We start from the raw sequence: 24,578 nt of genomic DNA, 5'->3' as shown, positions 1-24,578 counted from the left end.
AGTACAGTAGCGGTGCTTGCGACCGGGACTGCCAGGACACAGAACATTTTCTGACAAAAAGTGTGACCAAAAAAGAAATAAAAGGAGTGTAACCTGAGTTGGGTGTGAGTATTTTTAAACAGAAAAGACAAAAGTGTCTTCATTTTTATATATTTTGTTATTTAATTTCCAGTATTCGTATCGTATTGTCTTTGACCACCAACGATCGAATCATTTCGATCTCTTACTCTATGTACTGATTCCAAAATAGTCCAATAGTCTAGTCAGCTGAGATACCCGCGACCCTCGACAAGATAAGCGGGTCAGAAAATGGATGGATGATATTTATAATATATATGTATATATTATAACCATTTATCTAAGTGTTCTGAATAAAGACATATTTTAAAAAAACTTCTCTTTTAATCATCCCAAAAATTGTTTATCGAAACCGTCAGAAACTGTGATATGTACCGAATCGTTAACTTGGTGTATGGATACAGACCTAGTGTGTGTGTGTGTGTGTGTGTGTTTATATATATATATCCATCCCTCTTTGTCTTTCACGCTGAACTGTCGTGCCACCTTTATGGGTACTGACTCAGTGATTTTAAATTGACAGAACAATGAATAAAGGACAAATTTTTGTTGTCAGTACGAAGTGAATTGAGGAAAGGGGTCACTTCCCGTGGGATTCAGCCAATGAGTTGACTCGTCTTAATTGCACAATATTTCTCACAAAGAGTAAGACGTTAAATGATAGCAGTTCCACAACATCCTATGAGCAGACATGATAACAGAGAAGGAGCTCCAGATAGCAGAGGATGGTTTCGATCCATCGACCTCTGGGTTATGGGCCCAGCACGCTTCCGCTGCGCCACTCTGCTCTCGAGTCATTATAGTTGGTATGTGCAACAGGGCTGTTCGGGTTGTCATGGCTGGATCAGGCGACAAGACACATTTGGTCTTTACTGATGACACTATGTCAGACTACTGCCATCAAACCTTGCCGTTTCTGGGGCAGACAGTGGCAACACGACTCGACATTTATTCCGATAGCACCCTATCCCGTATTTTACCATCACTGGGCTCTATCTTGTCAAATCAAACACTGTCCGAGAGGTGGAAGCAGAAAACGTGTCACTGGTCAACGCGACGGGACACACTCGTAACGATGGTGACGACAACAACAATGCGCTGCAATGTCTTGTTTCTGTGTATGCCTGTGCGTGTGAGTGACTGTGGGGGGACAAAATGTGGAAAAACCTGTTCGTCACTGGTGCTCGGGAGAGAACGTTCATTGAAGGATTGCTTGAGCTATGTTCACGTACTTTTCATACAATACGGCTCGCAAGCAAGCAACAAAACGTTATGTACCCTAGCAAGCGCAAGTACATACGGTTGCACGTAAACATGCCGGCGTTGCGTCGAATCATGCCCGAAAGCTTCGGTAAACATTGGTTTGTGCGTGAGAAGAAATGTTCACAACAGCGCGCAAGTATGTTGACAACGGTAAGCACGGGAGGTGATGCGCCGGTCAGAATACGCAATCCTACTGGTCTCTGTCAAGTTGCGCTGTCGGAGAGTTGTCGTTTACATGTCACACTACACGGAAGATATCAAAAAAGAACCCAATTTGCCAGACTTCATTTTGGCGTCGCAGGGCCAAATCGTTTGCCGTGGCTTATGTCACACTCCAGGTTTTGTCACAACTTCGTTCCGTCGGGCTTACATTTATCAAAAAATTCCCCGTACAAAAACAGGGTTTGCAGGTCGTGTGGCTGAGCGGTCCAAGGCGCTGTGTTTAAGCTCCAGTCTCTCAAGAGGTGTGGGATCAAATCCCACCACTGCCACTTCCTTTTCAATATCGTTAATATCCTACCATTTTGTCATTGGCTCCGACAAGGCGTTAGGGACAATACGTATTTTTGGCCACAAAAAGATCGAGCTGTTTGCCGTTCTGTTTGGACTGTTTGCTTGTCGCCGTAAAATATTAGCTCCCCTGAAAGTGTTTGCCTTAATGTCATTACCTTTGTCTTTCACGCTGAACTGTCGTCCCACCTTTACGGGTACTGACTCAGTGATTTTAAATTGACATAACAATGAATGAAGGACAAAATGTTTTTGTCAGTACGAAGTGAATTGATCAAAGGGTCACTTCCATGGGCCTCAGCCAATGAGTTGACAAGTCTTAATTGCACAATATTTCTCATGAAGAGTAAGACGTTAAATGATAGCAGTTCCACAACATCCTATGAGCAGACATATGATAACAGTGAACGAGCTCCAGATAGCAGAGGATGGTTTCAATCCGTCGACTTCTGGGTTATGGGCCCAGCACGCTTCCGCTGCGCCACTCTGCTCTCTAGTCATTGTAGTTGGTATGTGCAACGGGGCTGTTCGGGTTGTCATGGCTGGATCAGGCTGCAAGACACATTTGGTCTTTCCCAATGACACTATGTCAGACTACTTCCATCAAACCTTGCCGCTTCTGGGGCAGACAGTGGCAAGACGACTCGACATTTATTCCAATAGCACCCTATCCCGTCTTTTACCATCACTGGGCTCTATCTTGTCAAATCAAACACTGTCCGAGAGGTGGAAGCAAAAAACGTGTCACCGGTCAACGAGACGGGACACACTCGTTGTTGTTGATATGTCACACTGCATGGAAGATATTCCCAAAAAATATCCAATTTGCCAGACTTCATTGGCGTCATCGGGCCAAATCGTTTGTCGTGGCTTATGTCACACTACAAGAAGTTTTGTCGTTCCCGACATATGTCGGGACCCGATCTGGGAAATCGGCTGCGAACGGTAATCGGTGCGTGAATGTGTGTGCATGTGCATGTTTGTGGGGTGTCAGAGTTCAGGTGGGCAAAGGACAGAAGAGGTTGAGGGGACAGAGCGGGCAGAGAGTTCAGATTCCTGAGAGGCCTTATGAATAAAACTGAGTCGGCTCGTCCTGGGCTGGAGACTCCGCAGTCTCCTGCCTGATGGCAGCAGATTGAAGAGGCTGTGTGATGGATGGGTTGCATCCCCCGCAATGCGGACGACTTTGCAGGTGAGGAGGGGGTCCAAGGAGTTGAGGGGTTGGGGGGTCGGAGGACAAGATGTGGTGCATGATTAGCCGCTTGAAGCACTTCATCAGGATGGGAGTGAGCGCCACCGGACGGTAGTCATTGAGGCAGGAGGGAGATGACTTCTTCGGGACTGGGATGATGGTGGGGGCTTAGAAGCACGTGGGGACAACAGCCTGATTCAAGGAGGTGTTAAAAATGTCTGTGAAGACATCTGTGAGTTCAGCTTCACAGTCCCTCAGAACACGACCATGTATGTTATCTGGGCCCGCGGCTTTTCGTGTGTTGATCCTGTCGAGAGATCTTTTCACGCTGTCCCAGGTCAGTGTCAGCACTCGGTCACCAGGAGGGTGGAGTCTTGTGTGCAGGAGTGCTGTTTTTTGCCTCAAAGTGAGCAAAGAAGTCATTTAGCTCATTTGGCAGTGTGGTGGAGCTGTTGCAGGTCTGTGGTGTGGGTTTATAGTCCGTAATGGTCTGAATACCACGCCCCAGACTCCTGGTGTCACTGCTGTCACTGAAGCGGTGGGCGATCTTCCTGGAGTACTCCCTCTTGGCCTCCTTGATACCACGGGCCAAATTGGCCCTGGCTGTCCTCAGGCCCTCCTCATTCCCAGATCTAAAAGCCGTGTTGCGGACCTTCAGTTTTCATTTCACTTTTTATAACAAACAGTTATATCTAAAGGTTAGCTAACTATGCGTCCGTCCGTCTATTTATCTATTCATTAGCAAGCAAATCTATCCATCTCTCTGCCCATCTATCTTTAAAGTAACAGTTACCCTCCAAACCCTGTTTGTAGTGTAGACATGTTAAGATATGCGCAAACGTTAAAAAGCCCAGACTCCTTCAAAGATAGGAAAACAAACTATTATTAAAATGAAGTGTAGTAATTGGGTGAGTAATGATTTATCCATGCTCTGTTTGGGACTATAATTTTAAACAGGTAAATTGGTTTGTTTTGCAAGCAAACCCATTGTAAAATAGCGTGCATAATCATAAAAGATACTTATATATTGTGGTAATACACTTATGCAATCGTTTAAAATGTGTGTCAATTATATGGTTGTGGTAATGCTAAAATTAGGTGGTTTTCCTTGGGACATCCCAACTTTTCGGCCATACTACATAGAGAATGCCCGATCTCGGCTGATCATGTGAGGGGCTTTAACAGATGGGGACCAGAAATAGGTCGCTGCCTTTTGAGTGGCCCCAATGTAGTCATTTATGAACTCACATTTATTTCAGCATGCTCGGTGCTGTTCATTGTCAAATGCATTCAAACGGGCACTCAGGTGAGTGAACTCAGAAAGCGTCGATTTGTAGATGGACAACTACTCGACTTCTCTCCAGATTGCGAATTTGACTGACTTCATCCTGCAATAGTTAAAAAAATACATATTAGTTCAGAATGCATGTTTGAAGCTAAACAATGAGTACAGTTGCACAATTGTCACTGTCCCAGATTATTGCTCGATCAGTCATTTCAAATTGATCTAAATTGCGAGAGGACTCGGCATCATTTGCACAATTGTCAAAAAAATAACACAAAATTTGCATCGACATGATCACATTCCCGGTAACCTTTTATTGCTGAGTGACTCTCCGCACTTTGGTCTAATGTGATTATGTCTCCAAAGTATTTTTTGTCAAATGGCTGTCCGTTGTGACACGAGAGGGGCTCAAACTACCGGAGAAAAATTCCTTGTATGTTTCTGACATACTCGGCAAATAAAGAGGATTCTGATTTTGATTCTGCTGATTCTGATTGAATTTACTCTATCTCATCTCCTCCAACTAATACTGCCTTTCACTTGACAGTAATGTATTCCTCGGAAGTGGTTTGGGTTCATAAACCGTGGCTTTGAGGTCCACACAATAATGTGCAATAATTACGTATCATTTAAAAATCCATACCTTCGCGTCGAGCCAATTAAAAGCACTGATGTGATAGAATTGTGACGTATCACGTGATACTAAAATATATACATATATATATAGATATATATATTTCGATATATGTGTGTCTGGATTTTATTTTATTTTTACTGTCGGAAAAGGAGAAACGGGATGTTTAAAAAAGGTACGTGAAGATTCTGTCTCCTAATAAAGAGACGGTAAATCATAAGAGAGAGAATGACTGGATTATAATTTAGGTCAACCACCGATAAGAAAACGATTCCACGAGAATCTCAAGTGAATAAGCTTTCCGCACCTGGTATTCCCAGCCGGTCTCCCATCCAAGTACTAACCAGGCCTGCCCCTGCTTAGCTTCCGAGATCGGACTTGATCGGGCGTTCTCAGGGTAGTATGGCCGTAAGCCACATGTTTACTTGAAAAGCAACATTTTATATTTAAGAAATATCATATTTCGCTTAAAAATATCTCGAGCGGATGGCATCATCTTTATTCTCCAATTGTTGGCTGGTCTATTTTGGATTTTGTTTGTGTGGATGATGTGAACTTTGAGGTCCACACAATAATGTGCAATAATTACGAATCATTGAAAAATCCATACCTTTGTATCCTTAGCCTCGAGCCAATTAAAAGCACTGATGTGATAAAACTGTGACGTATCACGTGATACTCATATATATATATATATATATATATATATATATATATATATATATATATATATATATATATATATATATATATATATATATATATAGATAGATATATGTGTGTATCGATTTTATTTTATTTTTACTGTCGGAAAAGGAGAAACGGGATGTTTAAAAAAGGTACTTGTAGATTCTGTCTCCGAATAAAGAGACGGTAAATCATAAGAGAGAAGATGACTGTATTATAATTTAGGTCAACCACCGATAAGAAAACGATTCCACGAGAATCTCAAGTGAATAAGCTTTCCGCACCTGGTATTCCCAGGCGGTCTCCCATCCAAGTACTAACCAGGCCCGCCCCTGCTTAGCTTCCGAGATCGGACGAGATCAGGCGTTCTCAGGGTAGTATGGCCGTAAGCAAGATGGTTACCTGAAAAGCAACATTTTATCTTTAAAAAATATCATATTTCGCTTAAAAATATCTCGAGCGGATCGCGTCATCTTTATTCTACAATTGTTGGCTGGTCCATTTTGGATTTTTTTTGTGTGGATGATGCGAACTTTGAGGTCCACACAATAATGTGCAATAATTACGAATCATTTAAAAATCCATACCTTTGTATCCTTAGCCTCGAGCATATTAAAAGCACTGATTTGATAAAATTGTGACGTATCACATGATACTAATATATATATATATATATATATATATATATATATATATATATATATATATATATATATATATATATATATATACATAGATATATATATAGAGAAATATGTGTGTATTTTATTTTTACTGTCGGAAAAGGAGAAACGGGATGTTTAAAAAAGGTACTTGAAGATTCTGTCTCTGAATAAAGAGACGGTAAATCATAAGAGAGAGGATGACTGTATTATAATTTAGGTCAACCACCGATAAGAAAACGATTCCACGAGAATCTAAAGTGAAAAAGCTTACGGCACCTGGCATTCCCAGGCGGTCTCCCATCCAAGTACTAACCAGGCCCGCCCCTGCTTAGCTTCCGAGATCGGACGAGATCAGGCGTTATCAGGGTAGTATGGCCGTAAACCAGATGGTTACCTGAAAAGCAACATTTTATCTTTAAAAAATATCATATTTCGCTTAAAAATATCTCGAGCGGATCGCGTCATCTTTATTCTCCAATTGTTGGCTGGTCCATTTTGGATTTTTTTTGTGTGGATGATGCGAACTTTGAGGTCCACACAATAATGTGCATTAATTACGAATCATTTAAAAATCCATACCTTTGTATCCTTAGCCTCGAGCCAATTAAAAGCACTGATGTGATAAAATTGTGACGTATCATGTGATACTCATATATATATATATATATATATATATATATATATATATATATATATATATATATATAGATAGATAGATATTTATAGATATGTATATACATAGATATATATACATCGATATATGTGTGTATCGATTTTATTTTATTTTTACTGTCGGAAAAGGAGAAACGGGATGTTTAAAAAAGGTACTTGAAGATTCTGTCTCCTAAAAAAGAGATGGTAAATCATAAGAGAGAGGATGACTGCATTATAATTTAGGTCAACCACCGATAAGAAAACGATTCCACGAGAATCTACAGTGAAAAACTTACGGCACCTGGTATTCCCAGGCGGTCTCCCATCCAAGTACTAACCAGGCCCGCCCCTGCTAAGCTTCCGAGATCGGACGTTCTCAGGGTAGTATGGCCGTAAGCCACATTGTTACCTGAAAAAGCAACATTATATATTTAAAAAATATCATATTTCGCTTAAAAATATCTCGAGCGGATCGCGTCATCTTTATTCTCCAATCGTTGGCTGGTCTATTGTGGATTTTTTGTGTGTGGATGATGCGAACTTTGAGGTCCACACAATAATGTGCAATAATTACGAATCATTTAAAAATCCATACCTTTGTATCCATAGCCTCGAGCCAATTAAAAGCACTGATGTGATAAAATTGTGACGTATCACATGATACTAATATATATAGATATATATCTATATATATATCTATATATATATATAGATATATATATAGAGATATATGTGTGTATTTTATTTTTACTGTCGGAAAAGGAGAAACGGGATGTTTAAAAAAGGTACTTGAAGATTCTGTCTCCTAATAAAGAGACGGTAAATCATAAGAGAGAGGATGACTGCATTATAATTTCGGTCAACCACCGATAAGAAAACAATTCCACGAGAATCTAAAGTGAAAAACTAACGGAACCTGGTATTCCCAGGCGGTCTCCCATCCAAGTACTAACCAGGTCCGCCCCTGTTTACCTTCCGAGATCGGGCGCTCTCAGGGTAGTATGGCCGTAAGCCACATTTACCTGAAAAGCAACATTTTATATTTAAAAAATATCATATTTCGCTTAAAAATATCTAGAGCGGATCGCGTCATCTTTATTCTCCAATTGTTGGCTGGTCCATTTTGGATTTTTTTTGTGTGGATGATGCGAACTTTGAGGTCCACACAATAATGTGCAATAATTACGAATCATTTAAAAATCCATACCTTTGTATCCTTAGCCTCGAGCCAATTAAAAGCACTGATGTGATAAAATTGTGACGTATCACGTGATACTAATATATATATATATATATATATATATATATATATATATATATATATATATATATATATATATACATATATATATATAAATATATATATATAGATAGATATATATATATATAAATATATATATATAGATAGATATATGCGTGTCTCGATTTTATTTTATTTTTACTGTCGGAAAAGGAGAAACGGGATGTTTAAAAAAGGTACTTGAAGATTGTGTCTCCGAATAAAGAGACGGTAAATCATAAGAGAGAGGATGACTGTATTATAATTTAGGTCAACCACCGATAAGAAAACGATTCCACGAGAATCTAAAGTGAAAAAGCTTACAGCACCTGGTATTCACAGGCGGTCTCCCATCCAAGTACTAACCAGACCTGCCCCTGCTTAGCTTCCAAGATCGGGCATTCTCAGGGTAGTATGGCCGTAAGCCACATGGTTACCTGAAAAAGCAACATTTTATATTTAAAAAATATCATATTTCGCTTAAAAATATCTCGAGCGGATCACGTCATCTTTATTCACCAATTGTTGGCTGGTCCATTTTGGATTTTTTTTGTGTGGATGATGCGAACTTTGAGGTCCACACAATAATGTGCAATAATTACGAATCATTTAAAAATCCATACCTTTGTATCCTTAGCCTCGAGCCAATTAAAAGCACTGATGTGATAAAATTGTGACGTATCACGTGATACTCTTATGTATATATATATATATATATATATATATATATATATATATATATATATATATATTATTATAGATATGTATATATATAGATATATATATATCGATATATGTGTGTATCGATTTTATTTTATTTTTACTGTCGGAAAAGGAGAAACGGGATGTTTAAAAAAGGTACTTGAAGATTCTGTCTCCTAATAAAGAGATGGTAAATCATAAGAGAGAGGATGACTGCATTATAATTAAGGTCAACCACCGATAAGAAAACGATTCCACGAGAATCTAAAGTGTAAAAGCTTACGGCACCTGGTAGTCCCGTTAGGGGTCGCCACAGCACGTCATCCTTTTCCATGTAAGCCTATCTGCTGCATACTCCTCTCGAACACCAACTGCCATCATGTCTTCCCTCACGACATCCATCAACCTTCTCTTTGGTCTTCCTCGAGCTCTCTTGCCTGGCAGCTCCATCCTCATCATCCTTCCTCCAATATACTCACTATTTCTCCTCTGGACGTGTCCAAACCATTTAAGTCTGCGCTCTCTAACTTTGTCTCCAAAACATCGAACCTTGGCTGTCCCTCTGATGAGCTCATTTCTAATTTGATCCAACCTGGCCACTCCGACAGTGAACCTCAACATCTTCATTTCCGCCACCTACAGCTCTGCTTCCTGTTGTCTCTTCAGTGCCACTGTCTCTAATCCATACATCATGGCTGGCCTCACCACTGTTTTATAAACTTTGCCCTTCATCCTAGCAGAGACTCTTCTGTCACATAACACACCTGACACCTTCCTCCACCCGTTCCAACCTGCTTTGACCCGTTTCTTCACTTCCTGACCACACTCACCATTGCTCTGGACGGTTGACCCCAAGTATTTAAAGTCCTCCACCCTTGCTATCTCTTCTCCCTGTAACCTCACTTTTCCCCCACCACCCCTCTCATTCATGCACATATATTCTGTTTTACTTCGGCTAATCTTCATTCCTCTTCTTTCCAGTGCATGCCTCCATCTTTCTAACTGTTCTTCCAGCTGCTCCCTGCTTTCACTGCAGATCACAATGTCATCTGCAAACATCATGGTCCACGGGGATTCCAGTCTAACCTCATCTGTCAGCCTATCCATCACCACTGCAAAAAGGAAGGGGCTCAGGGCTGATCCCTGATGCAGTCCCACGTCCACCTTAAATTCTTCTGTCACACCTACAGCACACCTCACCGCTGTTCTGCTGCCCTCGTACATGTCCTGTATTATTCTAACATACTTCTCTGCCACTCCAGACTTCCGCATGCAGTTCCACAGTTCCTCTCTGGGTACTCTGTCATAGGCTTTCTCTAGATCTACAAAGACACAATGTAGCTCCTTCTGACCTTCTCTGTACTTTTCCATCAACATCCTCAAGGCAAATAATGCATCTGTGGTACTCTTTCTAGGCATGAAACCATACTGTTGCTCGCAAATACTCACTTCTGTCCTGGGTCTAGCCTCCACTACTCTTTCCCATAACTTCATTGTGTGGCTCATCAACTTTATTCCTCTATAGTTGCCACAGCTCTGCACATCACCTTTGTTCTTAAAAATGGGCACCAGTACACTTTTCCTCCATTCCTCAGGCATCTTCTCACGCACTAGAATTCTATTGAACAAGCTGGTCAAAAACTTCACAGCCACCTGTCCTAGATGCTTCTATACCTCCACAGGAATGTCATCAGGACCAACTGCCTTTCCATTTTTCATCCTCTTTAATGCCTTTCAAACTTCCCCCTTACTAATCATTGCCACTTCCTGGTCCACCACACGTACCTCTTCTACTCTCCCTTCTCTATCATTTTCCTCATTCATCAACTCCTCGAAGTATTCTTTCCATCTAGCAAGCACACTGCTGGCACCAGTCAACATATTTCCATCTCTATCCTTAATCACCCTAACCTGCTGCACATCCTTCCCATCTCTATCCCTCTGTCTGGCCAGCCTGGATAGATCCTTTTCTCCTTCTTTAGTGTCCAACCTGCCATACATGTCATCATATGCCTCTTGTTTTGCCTTTGCCACCTTTACCTTTGCCCTGTGTCGCATCTCAATGTATTCCTTTCGCCTCTCCTCGGTCCTCTCAGTGTCCCACTTCTTCTTAGCTAACCTCTTTCCTTGTATGATTTCCTGTACTGTGAGGTTCGACCACCAAGTCTCCTTCTCTCCTTTCCTGCCAGACGATACACCAAGTACTCTCCTGCCTGCTTCTCTGATCACCTTGGCTGCAGTGGTCCAGTCTTCCGGAAGCTCCTGCCGTCCACCGAGAGCCTGTATCACCTCTTCCCGAAAAGTTGCACAACACTCGTCCTGTCTCAGCTTCCACCACATGGTTCTCTTCTCTGCCTTTGTCTTCCTAATTTTCCTCCCCACCACCAGAGTCATCTTACACACCACCATCCTATGCTGTCTAGCCACACTCTCCCCTACCACTACCTTACAGTTGGTAACCTCCTTCAGATTACATCGTCTGCACAAGATGTAATCCACCTGTGTGCTTCTACCTCCGCTCTTGTAGGTCACCCTATGTTCGTGCCTCTTCTGGAAAAAAGTGTTCACTACAGCCATATGCATCCTTGTTGCAAAGTCTACCACCATCTGTCCCTCCAAGTTCCTTTCCTGGATGCCGTACTTACCCATTACTTCTTCATCACCCCTATTACCTTCACCAACATGTCCATTACAATCTGCACCAATTACGACTCTCTCTGTCTGGGATGCTCAGAACTACATCATCTAGCTCCTTCCAGAATTTCTCTTTCACCTCTAGGTCACATCCTACCTGTGGGGCATAGCCACTAATCACATTACACATAACACCCTCAATTTCAAATTTCAGCCTCATCACTCGATCTGATACTCTTTTCACCTCCAAGACATTCTTAGCCAACTCTTCTTTTAAAATAACCCCGACTCCATTTCTCTTCCCATCTACACCATGGTAAAATAATTTAAACCCTGCCCCTAAACTTCTAGCCTTACTGCCTTTCCACCTGGTCTCCTGGACACACAATATATCAACCTTTCTCCTAATCATCATGTCAACCAACTCCCGAGATTTTCCTGTCATAGTCCCAACATTCAAAGTCCCCACATTCAGTTCTAGGCTCTGTGTTTTCCTCTTCTCTTTCTGCCGAAGAACCCGCTTTCCACCTCCTCTTCTTCTTTTACTTCGACCCACAGTAACTGAATTTCCAACGGCGCCCCGCAGGTTGACGGCGCCGGTGGCGGACGTTGTTAACCCGGGCCACGACCGATCCGGTATGGAATTCTTTGGATGAACGCTCATATTTGTTTGGCAAGGTTTTAAGTCGGATGCCCTTCCTGACGCAACCCTCTGCATTTATCCGGGCTTGGGACCGGCCGACAGTTTGCACTGACTTGTGCCACCCATAGAGCTGCATTAATATATATATATATCTATATATCTATATATTGATATATATATATAGATATATGTGTGTATCGATTTAATTTTATTTTTAATGTCGGAAAAGGAGAAACGGGATGTTTAGAAAAGGACTTGAAGATTCTGTCTCCTAATAAAGAGACGGTAAATCATAAGAGAGAGGATGACTGCATTATAATTTAGGTCAACCACCGATAAGAAAACGATTCCACGAGAATCATAAGTGAAAAAGCTGACGGCACCTGGTATTCCCAGGCGGTCTCCCATCCAAGTACTAACCAGGCACGCCCCTGCTTAGCTTCCGAGATCAGACAAAATCGGACATTGTTAGGGTAGTATGGCCGTAAGCCACATGGTTATCTGAAAAGCAATTAGAGGACTCTGCATCTTTTTGCACAATTGTTTTTTGTCAATGTCTTTATGTCTTTATGTCCCCAAAGTGTTCTGTAAATTGACTGTCTGTTGTACTAGAGCGGCTCCAACTACTGGAGACAAATTCCTTGTGTTTTGGACATACTTGGCAAATAAAGATGATTCCGATTCTGATTCTGATTCTGATTTTATTTTTAAAAAATATCATATTTCGCTTAAAAATATCTCGAGCGGATCGCGTCATCTTTATTCTCCAATTGTTGGCTGGTCTATTTTGGATTTTTTTGTGTGGATGATGCAAACTCATTCTCAACACTACAAATGTGTGATCAGATCATAGATTTTGAAAAGTAAAAACACTCGAGAATTTGAGAACTTGCACGCTGCCAAAACTCAGACAAGAGCATGCAAAATCCTCTCGGACCCTCCAGATCCTGGTCACCAAATCTTCAGAAACATAGTCATCTTTATTTGCCATGAATTTCCAAAAAACACACAAGGAATTTGTCTGTGGTAGTTGGAGCAGCTCTAGTACGACAACAGACAGTCAATTGACAGAGAACACTTTTGAGACATAAACACATTGACAAAAACAGTCACTGAGCAATTAAGGGTTGCTAGTTATCTGGTAATGCAAGTAAAAAAATTTTTTACAACTGTGCAAAAAGATGCTGAGTCCTCTCGCATTTAGAGCAGTTCGAAAGACTAATATTGCAATAGTCCGGTGAAATGACCATTGTGCAAAGTTGCGCCGAGACTTCAAGCGAGTCGGGCGATAATCTGGGACAATGTTTATTGTGCAAATGTTGCAGATTCTCTTCAATCAGTGTGCAATTGGAGCAGATGTTATGAGCATGAGTGGCCAGTATTGGTCAACAACAGATATGCAAATAGTGCAGCGTGGCGAGACTACTACAGTGAGTGCACGAGTAATATATAATTGTCTTCTTCAGCTCCTTCCCCCAGGTAAGTGCGATCAAACAATGCAAACTAAAACTAGAAGACATTCCAACACCTTCGTCCCGCTTGCCGTCAACTTCTTAAACAGTTCACTAACAATTGCATTGTAACATGCTGCCAATTTGTCTTGAGATTGTTGTCCCATCTCTGTCGGGCCAATTATACATTATCCGTGCATTCACTGTCGTAGTCTCGCCACTCTGCACAATTTGCATATCTGTTGTTGACCAATACTGGCCACTCATGTGCTTGACAAGTATCTGCACCATTTGCAAAATGGACATTGTTCCAGATTATCGCACTACAATTCGCTTTATACTGCTTAAATTTCTCGAAGTCTCTGCGCGTTTTGCACAATTGTCACTGTATCAGATTATTGCTTGATCAGTCATTTCAAATTGCTCTAAATTGCGAGAGGACCCGGCATCATTTGCACAATTTTAAAAAAAATAACACAAAATTTGCATCGACATGATCACATTACCGGTAACCTTTTACTGCTGAGTGACTCTCTGTACTTTGGTCTCATGTGATTATGTCTCCAAAGTATTTTCTGTCAAATGGCTGTCCGTTGTCACACGTGAGGGGCTCCAACTACCGGAGAAAAATTCCTTGTATGTTTCTGACATACTCGGCAAATAAAGAGGATTCTGATTTTTATTCTGCTGATTCTGATTGAATTTACTCTATCTCATCTACTCCAACGAATACTGCCATTCACTCGACTGTAATGTGTTCCTCTGAAGTGGTTCGGGTTCATAAACCGTGGCTTTGAGGTCCACACAATAATGTGCAATAATTACGGATCATTTAAAAATCCATACCTTCGTATCCTTAGCCTCGAGCCAATTAAAAGCACTGATGTGATAAAATTGTGACGTATCACGTGATACTAAAATATATACATATATATAGATATATATATTTCGATATATGTGTGTCTAGATTTTATTTATTTTTACTGTCGGAAAAGGAGAAACGGGATGTTTAAAAAAGGTACGTGAAGATTCTGTCTCGTAATAAAGAGACGGTAAATCATAAGAGAGAGAATGACTGCATTATAATTAAGGTCAACCACCTATCAGAAAACGATTCCACGAGAATCTAAAGTGAAAAAGCTTTCGGCACCTAGTATTCCCAGGCTTAGCTTCCGAGATCGGACTAGATCAGGCGTTCTCAGGGTAGTATGGCCGTAAGCCACATGGTTACCTGAAAAGCAACATTTATATTTAAAAAATATTATATTTCGCTTAAAAATATCTCGAAAAATATATTTTAAAAAAATATATCCCAAACTCAGCTACAAAAATATGGCTGGTCTATTTTGGATTTTTTTGTGTGGATGATGCGAACTTTGAGGTCCACACAATAATGTGCAATAATTACGAATCATTTAAAAATCCATACCTTTGTATCCTTAGCCTCGAGCCAATTAAAATCACTGATGTGATAAAATTGTGACGTATCACATGATACTCATATATATATATATATATATATATATATATATATATATATATATATATATATATATATATATATATATTTTTTTTTTTTTTTTTAGATATATATTGTCGAGTGGGCGGCCAAGCCACACATATAAGCGATGGTACAAAAGGTTGTAATTGGCTTATGTCGCTGGGTTCATGTGATTGAGCTTAGCCCCAGTTTCAATTCCTGGTTCAACCACCAGAGGCTGCCAAACCAAATTTAGGTTTCAATTCCTGGTTCAACCACCAGAGGTCGACAAACCAAAATTAGATCATAAAGAAAGAGTCACCAGTTCAAGCATGTGTCTTCTTATAAATATCAATACTATTAAAAACCCTTGTCATAGTAAACAAACACATATTGATGTCAACTGCTTATATAATCAATTGCTTGATTTTATAACCTTGAGATAATGTTGATGTTCTCTGTGATGTTTATAATTCAGATGTTCTTTTCGAAATCATTGATAAAAAGTACATCAAGCCTAATAAGGCTGTTAATATATTATTCTTACTTTTGTATTACTATTATACAATGCTTTGGAACAGCTTTTATGCAAAGACTGTAACCTGTGTAAGGTTGTCTCTCTCAGGCAACGAGCACACGAATGCTCAATGAAGTAAGCACGGACCTGTTGAAATGCATTGAGAGAATTGTATTCACATGAATGTATATACATTTAACTGACAATTAACATATACACATGTATTGCAGAATGCTTAGAGATTAACGTGATGTGATGAAGTGTATTGGTTGTGTTCAAGACATGAAATATGCTTGTAGTCGATTGTATTTACTGTGAACCTATTTTGGGTGAGCAAAAAGGAGGTCAAGTCAGGACATTTGAATGAGTAATAAAGTGATAGGTGCTTTCCACTCAGGCCAAAGTCAGGACACTGAATGAGTAATGGAAAGATAGGTGCTTTCCACTCAGGTCAAAGTCAGGGACACTGAAAGGTTGGAACCGAGGTTATAAGAACCCCTCACACTGACAAAAGGGGCTCCTTATTCTCTCGAGGTAGGGAGACCATTTGTTCTTTTTCCATCGCAATGATCAGGGACAGGCTGGCAGGAAGACTTCATTTTTTTAATCTTCCTCTTTAATTGGGGAAGACTAAAAGGATATTATAATAAGTAACTCAATTGAACCGCTATTGACATTGCGTGAATAAGGGAAAAGAGCTAGTCAGCTGTTTCAGGTATTCTTATGTCCAAATTATCGTGTTATTAATTGGCATTACGGCTCCGTAGGACTTGATCACTCCTTAAAGCTCACTCAAAAGGTAAATACTTGTTTTATGACTTATTACTTTTTAAACTACTTCGATTTCTTTTCATTTTTAATATTTCTTATTATTGTGCATTTTATAATACAAACCCTTACTGTCATATTATCAATTTAACCTTATGTAATCACTGAAATAAATACCTTGCTTTAATTTTATTCTTTCTTTGTCATTCTATAATTCGAATTAGTCTCAATGTTAACACTCAACCTCTTATAAGTGATTGAACGTCGATGATACCAATACCACCGGATCGTATTACTATTCCTCAGAGAGTAACTCATCTATATCACTTCGGCTTAATACAAAAACAAATCGTACGGTCCTAACAAGGACTGTTAAATTTACTAGGTCTTTAACAAGTGCAAACGATTTTTTAAGGGATGAAGCTGCTGAAAAATTGAGTACTCATTTTAATTACCCTTTCACTCGGTGCGGTTATTCATCAAGGGGTAATTAGTGAGAGCAGACCGGATTGGCTCTGTAAACTAAAGGCAGTTAGCACACCAAGGCGAATTCATCTCGACACCGGCTTAATAGCTCCTCGTCCCCTCACGCGTACGGTGTTGGTGCCGGCAAGGAAAAAAGGGGGGAGCTCGACCCTTTAAACAGAGAGTCGGTCAGGACATTTCTCCCGATTAGTCCTGCGGGTAGCGAAATCTGACATGTGGCGTCCAACGTGGGGCACGTTATCGATTTTTGTGGAAAATCGGGATTGATAATAGCCCAGAAAGAACCCGAGTGGTTGCTTCCTGAAGTATTGGGCACAAAGCTTGGGAAGCAATACTCGCTGACAAAATCTCATGTCAGACGACCCTGAACGGGCACGAAGGTAGTATCTTTGAAGAATATTGATTCTTGAAAAAGGACTCTTAGGTATAGGTCTAGAGTGTACTCGTAGCAAAGGAGATAGCACTGTTTCGTGTCTAAGAAACGACAACCAGCCCCCCTCAGAAATCTCACACTCTCGAGTTGAGTGGGAGAGGCCGTTCAAAGTGAATGGAAATAATCGGCGACCTGCTGCTCTGGTCGGCCGTGAAGCTATTGATAGCGAGTTTTGTTAGAGCGTGCTGCGAGGCGCTCAAGGGAGGGAGGGGCTGAGTTGAGGGATGGGATAAGCAACCGGTTTAGGAAAAGCAGGGTTTATGGTTAAACTGTATTCAACCAACTAACCAAGAAAGAGAGACTAACCAGGACACCAGTTTAGCGTCTGTACTAGTCTTTCGTGAGCTACCTAGTGGTGAACTAGATTATGAGTCTGAACTATGCTCTAGGATATCTAGGCTTCCCGTGGTGGCCTGCGGATACCATCGTTTGTGTAGGTTACGTTAGATTTCCATTTTTGACTCATTTCCTTATTCCCTATTATCCTACTGGGGCGTACCTCTGAACCTTTATCGCCCTTTTTCCATAATAGGAGACACTTTAACCCAGTTCGTCGACTTGGGTATTCCCTTGCCGAAGTCCCCTTTTCCCTTGCCCTTCCTTTTTGCCATGTTAGCCAGATTTTGATTTTTCTACCAACGAGAATCACTTTGGTTTTTTCCTCGGAAGTGGACAGATTTTGATTTTCTACCAACGAGGATCACTTTGGTTTTTCTTCGGAAGTGGACAGATTTTGATTTTTCTACCAACAAGAATTACTTCAGTTTTCTTCAAGGATGGACTGAAATTTATTTTTTATTTTTTCCTTTTCTTCAAATGAGACTGGACTTCAACGAAAACCATACATTAACAGGGTGGGTCCCTGAACGCAGTGAGTAACCATCCCATCGTTTAGTAAAGAATGTTAGTCAGTGGGGACAGGTGAAACACTCACGGCTAATTATTCTAAGTGTGTAGAGGCGACGCTAAAAGAGCGGAGTCTGAGTAACCAGGAGCTGTAGTACGAGCCCATGACCCTATGCGCTACTGGGGGGTATCGGAAATAGGCAGCTCCACTCCTACAACAGAAGCTGGCTACGGGCAAGTTAATACGCTGAACAGTAGCGGGCTACGGCCAAGTTAATACGCTAAGAAGAAATGTTTATGAATGCGGGAGAAGACGAGGCCACGGGCCCCTCAGAAGAAAGAGAGGCAGTGGAGGAATCGAAGACCCGACCTCTAGGACAACATGAAATACCAATAATACTCGTGCTATATAACGGGGGCTTGGAAGAATGGCCCGCCCGGAGTAAGGAGGATGGTAGAAACGGAAAATCCATCCATACAACCCTTAGAACTCCCGACAACGGTGAAGAGAGCCGTCAAGGGACAAGGCCAGTTTAAGGCAGAGACGGCTGAAGAAACTGGAGTGATGACAATGATCGTAGACCACCCTAGAGAAGAATACAATCGTAGAGAAGCTCCCCAATGGATGGAGTGGTGGATAAGGATGATGGAAAGATACAATGTAGTTGAATTGGTTAGCACTTGCGTTGGTTAGACCCCATAGTAAAAATGCTGGCGAATACAACAGAGATAAAATGTAAGCTGGTGGACAGTGAAAGGGCAAGGGCAGTGCCCAGATATCAGGAACACCGAGATTACATTCAGAGAATAAAAATGCTTGCGGAAAAAAAGAAAGTGCCGGGTCTCAACACCTTGAGCGAAGAAGACTCATCAGATGTAGATCTGGACACAATCGTTGTTCCCCAAGTGGAAGAGTACCACGAGGAACAAAGCAGAAAGGCAAGGTTGACATGGCAAATGACTCCTCTTATCAGAACAGAATCTTTGACACCCTTTCCGAAGGAAACCAAAAATGTATAGCTGGAAATGGGGTGACTATGTGCCACCATGTAGGGAGCCCTTGGGACATTTGCGGAGATGCCCTGGTGATATTCACAAGTAAGAGACTGAGACCCTATAGTAAAACCATTTTGGACCGAGTTAGACCTTACAGCAGGAGAAGAATACATAACAGAGAAGGAACTAGAATTAACAAAAAAGAGAATCGGACTCGAAAGCAGTTGTGATAACCAGTGGGGGAGATTCATCCTTACTACATGATAGTACATGTCCCGGGGGAGAAGTGGACAACCAGAAATAGACCAAACACAGTATGTGAAAGAAATGACCGAAGCGCTAGAAAGAGGCATTGACAGAGCTTTGGAAAGCGGAGCCGCTCGAATCGTAATAGATGTGAACGGAATAAAGTCGGAAAAAATGTCATGGAAGCTGGCTGAAACAGCAGCGGTCGGGCTTGTAAGCTGAGAGCATTGACCCCAGTAACGTTAGCCACCGGAGCTGAATTTGTGGTGGTAATATCACCAAGACAGAGAGGAGAAAGGGTGAATGTGGCGGAAAGAGGAGCTGTTAACTTAGATGCTACAAATATCCCGAAAACTCAGCTACAACTTCAAACAAAACTCCGAAGCTAAGCCCAACAACACCGCCTCAGCCAGCTCACAGACAGAGAGCTACCCCATACCGCCGCCTAGAAGGAGAGAAGTAGAACAAGACCCAGAAATACAAAGAGCTGGAACAGAAATAGAGGACGAAGAACCGACAGGACCAAATGAGCTGAAAAATTGGAGGAAGAAACCCTGGAAGTGGGGTAGTGACTTTTAGTCAGCTACCTCCACTCCCAGATCGGTAAGCGACTCCTATCGAGCACTACCTCCACCGACGCCTTTATTCGTACCAAGGGGAAACCCGAGGAGATCACCTAACGAAGCAAGAGAATCATTCGGACAACCGCTGGCACCTGAAGATAGAAGTGGAAAACGAGGGTGACCGAGAGGAAGAAGACTGGGTGTGTGTACCTTCTAGGGTCGAACCTGAAGCCGAAAGTAAGGGAGGAGGATTTGGAATCACTGACTTCAGACGCAGCTCCTAAGGATCCTGAAGACAGCCTGCCAAAGTTGTTACCAGACCAACACATAAAGGGAAGAAAACCCACAACCGGTATTTAATATATACAAAGCCTCAGAGAAACTCGCCAGAGATATACAATTGGGATTTGTCCAGACTCAGGATGGAAGAAAGACTTTCGTACCAGAAGCGGGGCAAAAAGAATATCCATACCCATTGTCTGGCTAGAGAGAATGGATGAAAACATGACTTAAAGGTAAAAGTCACCTATGGAGAAGCAGCAAATATTCTGCAAACTCCCACGTATCATACGTTAGTGGGACATATGGAATTCACCAAGAATTTCAGAGAAGGCTTCGTGACAGTAATGTATGATATGCTACTCAGAAAACTTAAACAAGCGGTATATCAAAAAGCGCAAACTGAATTAAGAGCTGAAGAGGACTTGGAGAGGACGCGGGGGCAATAGCGGCCCCTGTCAACCCTGCAAATCAGCCCTCCCAGTACATAATACCGCTAGGAATGACAACGGTTGGAACTAACTCCATGTATCAAACCAAACAGCACGGAAAGAGATATGCAAGAATTTAGGGCTTTGAAGGAATTGGTCGGCCAAAGACTCAGAAAGAAACAGCCAAAGATTATTTAATTGAGATGTGGCCAATGGTCAGAGATGCTCCTGGAGGAGAAATAGCTAAGAAAATATGGCTACAATATATTATTGCCAATGCCATAGGATCCAATGAAACATCACAACAGTCTAGGAGAGATGGGTGGACGGTGAAGATGAAGACGAAGAAGCTGACATAGTAAGAGCTAGGGAACAACTCAAACAAGGGGTCACATTATTAAATGTATGGCATAAAACAAGACAGGTAATAGCTCCAAGCAGATATGTTAAAGCGCTGATTGTAAAAATGATTGTAAAAGAAATGGGAAATGAAGCGACTTTCGTGAAGATGGCACCGGATAGCACGGCGCAAAAAATTGAAGCTTCCATTAAGCAGTGGGATCGACTGACTAAATTCTACGGCGAAAAGAGAAAAGCGGCACCAACTGACTACCGCTCGCGCGGGAATAACCAACAGTCAAACCAGAGAGCGACGCAGTCTTCCCAAAGAAACAAACGAAAGTCAGAAACAGCTTCCCAAGCAGGACAACAACAAACGGCGAAAAAGAAGGAATTTGGAGCGTATATACCAAAAGAAGAATTTCTTTAAAATGACACCAGAAGAAAGGAAGGCCCATCTTGAGGCTTGCAAAGCTGCCGCCTCAGGGGGGCCCAAAAAGTGATGGAAACCGAGGCGCGGGTCACCCTGGAAGGAGTCTTTCGGACAGGGGACGAGGTCTACGCAAAGCTGGAAGAGTACCCTATTTGGTGGACACCGGGGCCGAGGTGTCAATGACCCGTAAAAACCTTGAGAAGAATTGGACACCTAAGAGTGAAAGTAGCTGATGGTTCTATTACAAAAATGCCAGTCGGAATTTGGAAAGGAATTGTGTGGATTATGGGACCATACAACCTATTAACACTACGAGATTTAGAAGGGCTGAATAAGCCTAGGAAAAAACGCCAAACTGCAATAAAATTATGGAAGAAGCTGAAATTGGCAAACAGTGAGGGTTGGACCCACCAAGATAACCCCAGAATATGAGTGGTATAAACCAGTAGATATACCGGCAGTAAAGACCCAACAAATTCAAGAATGTAATTTGTCGCCAGAAGGAAAAAAGAAGTTAAATGAAATAATGGAGGAAGCCTCCGTAGCCCACTTTAAAAATGACTGTTGGAGACCTAGGAGCGAAGTACCTCCACACCATAAGTGGAGGAGTTCACCCGGCGGTGAGACAATACCCTCTTAAACCCGGGAGCAGTGGCTGAAATGGCAATGATAGTGAAAGAATTGTTGGCTCTTGAAATAATTCGTGAAGAACCAAATCCAATAACCAATAGCCCCATTCAGGCTGTCAAAAGCCTGAATCGGTAGGAGGGGGATGGAGCCCAGTTATCAACTTTAAAGCTCTGAACCGCCGAACGGTGGCTAATCGAGCCAGCCTCATAAACCCCCAAGCGTCCTTAAAAACGCTGAGAGTTAAAAAAGTATAAAACATGCATCGACCTGGCAATGGATTTTTCTCCTTAAGAATTGCCAAAGCATCGCAAGGAAAAACGACATTCACACATAAAGGGAAAATCGTACGTCTGGCAGAGACTACCTCAGGGATACAAAAATTCCCCAAATGTGTTTCAATCAGCGGTAATGGACGTTTTGGAAGGACTGCCAGTCACGATTTATATAGACGATATATTCATCGCGAATGATACAGAAGAAGAGCATTTGAACCTCTTACAGTCTGTAGTTCGAAGAGTGACAGCAGCAGGACTGAAACTCAATCTGAAAAAATGCCAATTTGCTAGGTTCCAAGTAGATTACTTGGGGTTCCAAGTGTCAGAAGACTTGGGACTTTCAGACGTTTATCGGCAGAAGATTGAACAAATCCTACCCCCAACGTCCGAAAGAGAATTACAGAGGCTACCCGGACTATGTAACTATGTTCGGAATCATGTCCCCTATTATCAAAAACATGCAAAGCCCCTTTATGCCCGTTTGCGGAAAAATCCTGAAGGAGAAAAGTCTAAAAACTGGGATTGATCAGCTAAAGACCAAGAGAACTTAGAAGAATTAAAGAAAGCAGTGAGAAACGCTGTACAACTAGAACCAAGGAGTTTGGAAACAAGATTGAATGCAAAAGTGGAGTGCGACGAGGACTCGGCTATGGTGAGCGTCAGTAACGAAGGAGCTGGCTTGGTGACTTTATGGACTTACACCCTGAGCAGTGTGGAAAAGAAGTTTCCCCGGGAAGAAAGGGAGCTGGCAGTCCTAGCCAGGTACTGGGGGACGTTGAAGGACTTAGCCCAGGGACAAGGAATAAAGGTCATCACACTGAGCCAAGTCCATCGCTTTTTACGGAAAGACACCATCGAAAGCACGAAAGCAACCAATGTGAGATGGGGGAGATGGGAGGATATCCTACTGGACCCCGATTTGGAAATAGGACCAATAACCCCCTCGTCAAAGAAACGAGTGAAACCAGAGGTAAAAGTTGGAAAACCAAACGAATGGATTCTCTATACTGATGGGTCGAAAAAAGGTGAAGACCAGTCTGCCCACTGGGGCTTCATTCTTAGACATGAGGGAGAAGAAAAGTGCCGTCGCAAAGGCATAACCCCTGGCAGTGCCCAAGCCGGGGAGGTTACTGCAGTATTGGAAGGACTGTTAGAAGCCATAAGGCTGCACGTGCGACGAGTAAAGATAGTAACAGACAGTCACTATTGTGCACAAGCTCTGAAAGAAGACCTGTCCATTTGGGAAGAAAATGGATATGAAGGAGCGAAGGGCAAATCAGTAGCCCATCCAGAATTATGGAAGAAAAATAGCCGAGTTGAGGTTAAATATGAACATAGATATTGTCCACCAGAGAGCCCACGTTAAAGACGGGGGCCCATTGGAGAGGAAATGATGAAGTTGATAGATACGTCCAAGAGAGGAGATTAGTTGTTGTAGGAGCAGACGGATGGGACAAGACCCCTGGAGGAAAAGTGTTCCCAGACGAGTTTGTGCGTGAGATTACTACGGCCGTACATGAAGCGCTAGGCCATGGAGGTACCTTATCCACAAAGAAAGAACTGGAAAGACTGGAACTTTTGATCTCAGATAAGAAAGTCCGAGCCGTGTTGCGAGACTGCGAGCAGTGTAATAGATACAACGCAGGACGCCGAGGACAGCGAGCTGAAGGATTGACTATCAAAAGCACTGTGCCATGGGCATCAGTCTGCATGGACGTGGCAGGCCCCATGGGAGTGAATGGCGCGAAAGGTGAGAAGTACCTAATCGTGCTAGTTGATTCGATGTCAGGACATTTTGGATTAAAAAGCAGTGCGGAAAGCTAATGCTAGAAGTGTGATAAAGACACTAGAGGAAGGATGCATGTGGCTAGGAATACCAAAAGAGCTAAGAACTGATAATGGAACCCATTTCAAAAATGCTGCGGTGGACAGGTGGTGTCAAAAATGGGGAATAACTAGAATTTATTCACCGCCTTACACCCCCCCAAGCTAATGGTGTAGCCGAAACATCCAAGACAACATCCAAGATGGCGACTACCAGTGTGGTCGCCTCGGTAACGCGCTCTCTAGTATGTCTTTGTTTTTATGTTTTTCGTCCGTCTTTGGAGACCTTACACGACTCACTTACACAAGGGGAGACCTGCTAACCATCAAGGAGGCTACTCCGGACTTTCTGTCA

The 24,578-nt window shown here is 42.0% G+C and overlaps 2 non-coding genes and 5 pseudogenes across 2 annotated transcripts; all 7 read right to left on the bottom strand.

The window, feature by feature from the left end:
• Window positions 1–5,257: 5,257 nt before the first annotated feature.
• Window positions 5,258–5,376, bottom strand: LOC133398346 (5S ribosomal RNA; annotated as a pseudogene).
• A 545-nt stretch (window positions 5,377–5,921) lies between these two features.
• On the bottom strand, window positions 5,922–6,040 carry LOC133398365 (5S ribosomal RNA). The gene has a single exon (XR_009767798.1). It is a non-coding gene; the product is annotated as a 5S ribosomal RNA (ribosomal RNA).
• A 538-nt stretch (window positions 6,041–6,578) lies between these two features.
• On the bottom strand, window positions 6,579–6,697 carry LOC133398356 (5S ribosomal RNA). Its single transcript, XR_009767793.1, has one exon. It is a non-coding gene; the product is annotated as a 5S ribosomal RNA (ribosomal RNA).
• Window positions 6,698–7,257: 560 nt separating this feature from the next.
• Window positions 7,258–7,366, bottom strand: LOC133398357 (5S ribosomal RNA; annotated as a pseudogene).
• Window positions 7,367–7,872: 506 nt separating this feature from the next.
• LOC133398360 (5S ribosomal RNA) lies at window positions 7,873–7,981 on the bottom strand (annotated as a pseudogene).
• Window positions 7,982–8,564: 583 nt separating this feature from the next.
• LOC133398358 (5S ribosomal RNA) lies at window positions 8,565–8,673 on the bottom strand (annotated as a pseudogene).
• A 3,924-nt stretch (window positions 8,674–12,597) lies between these two features.
• On the bottom strand, window positions 12,598–12,716 carry LOC133398354 (5S ribosomal RNA; annotated as a pseudogene).
• Between the last annotated feature and the right edge of the window lie 11,862 nt (window positions 12,717–24,578).

This window comes from Phycodurus eques, unplaced genomic scaffold (genome assembly GCF_024500275.1).
Source record: "Phycodurus eques isolate BA_2022a unplaced genomic scaffold, UOR_Pequ_1.1 contig_89, whole genome shotgun sequence".
Classification (NCBI taxonomy): domain Eukaryota; kingdom Metazoa; phylum Chordata; class Actinopteri; order Syngnathiformes; family Syngnathidae; genus Phycodurus; species Phycodurus eques.
The sequence above is the reverse complement of the archived record's forward strand: the minus strand, read 5'-3'. Positions and strand labels throughout refer to the sequence as shown.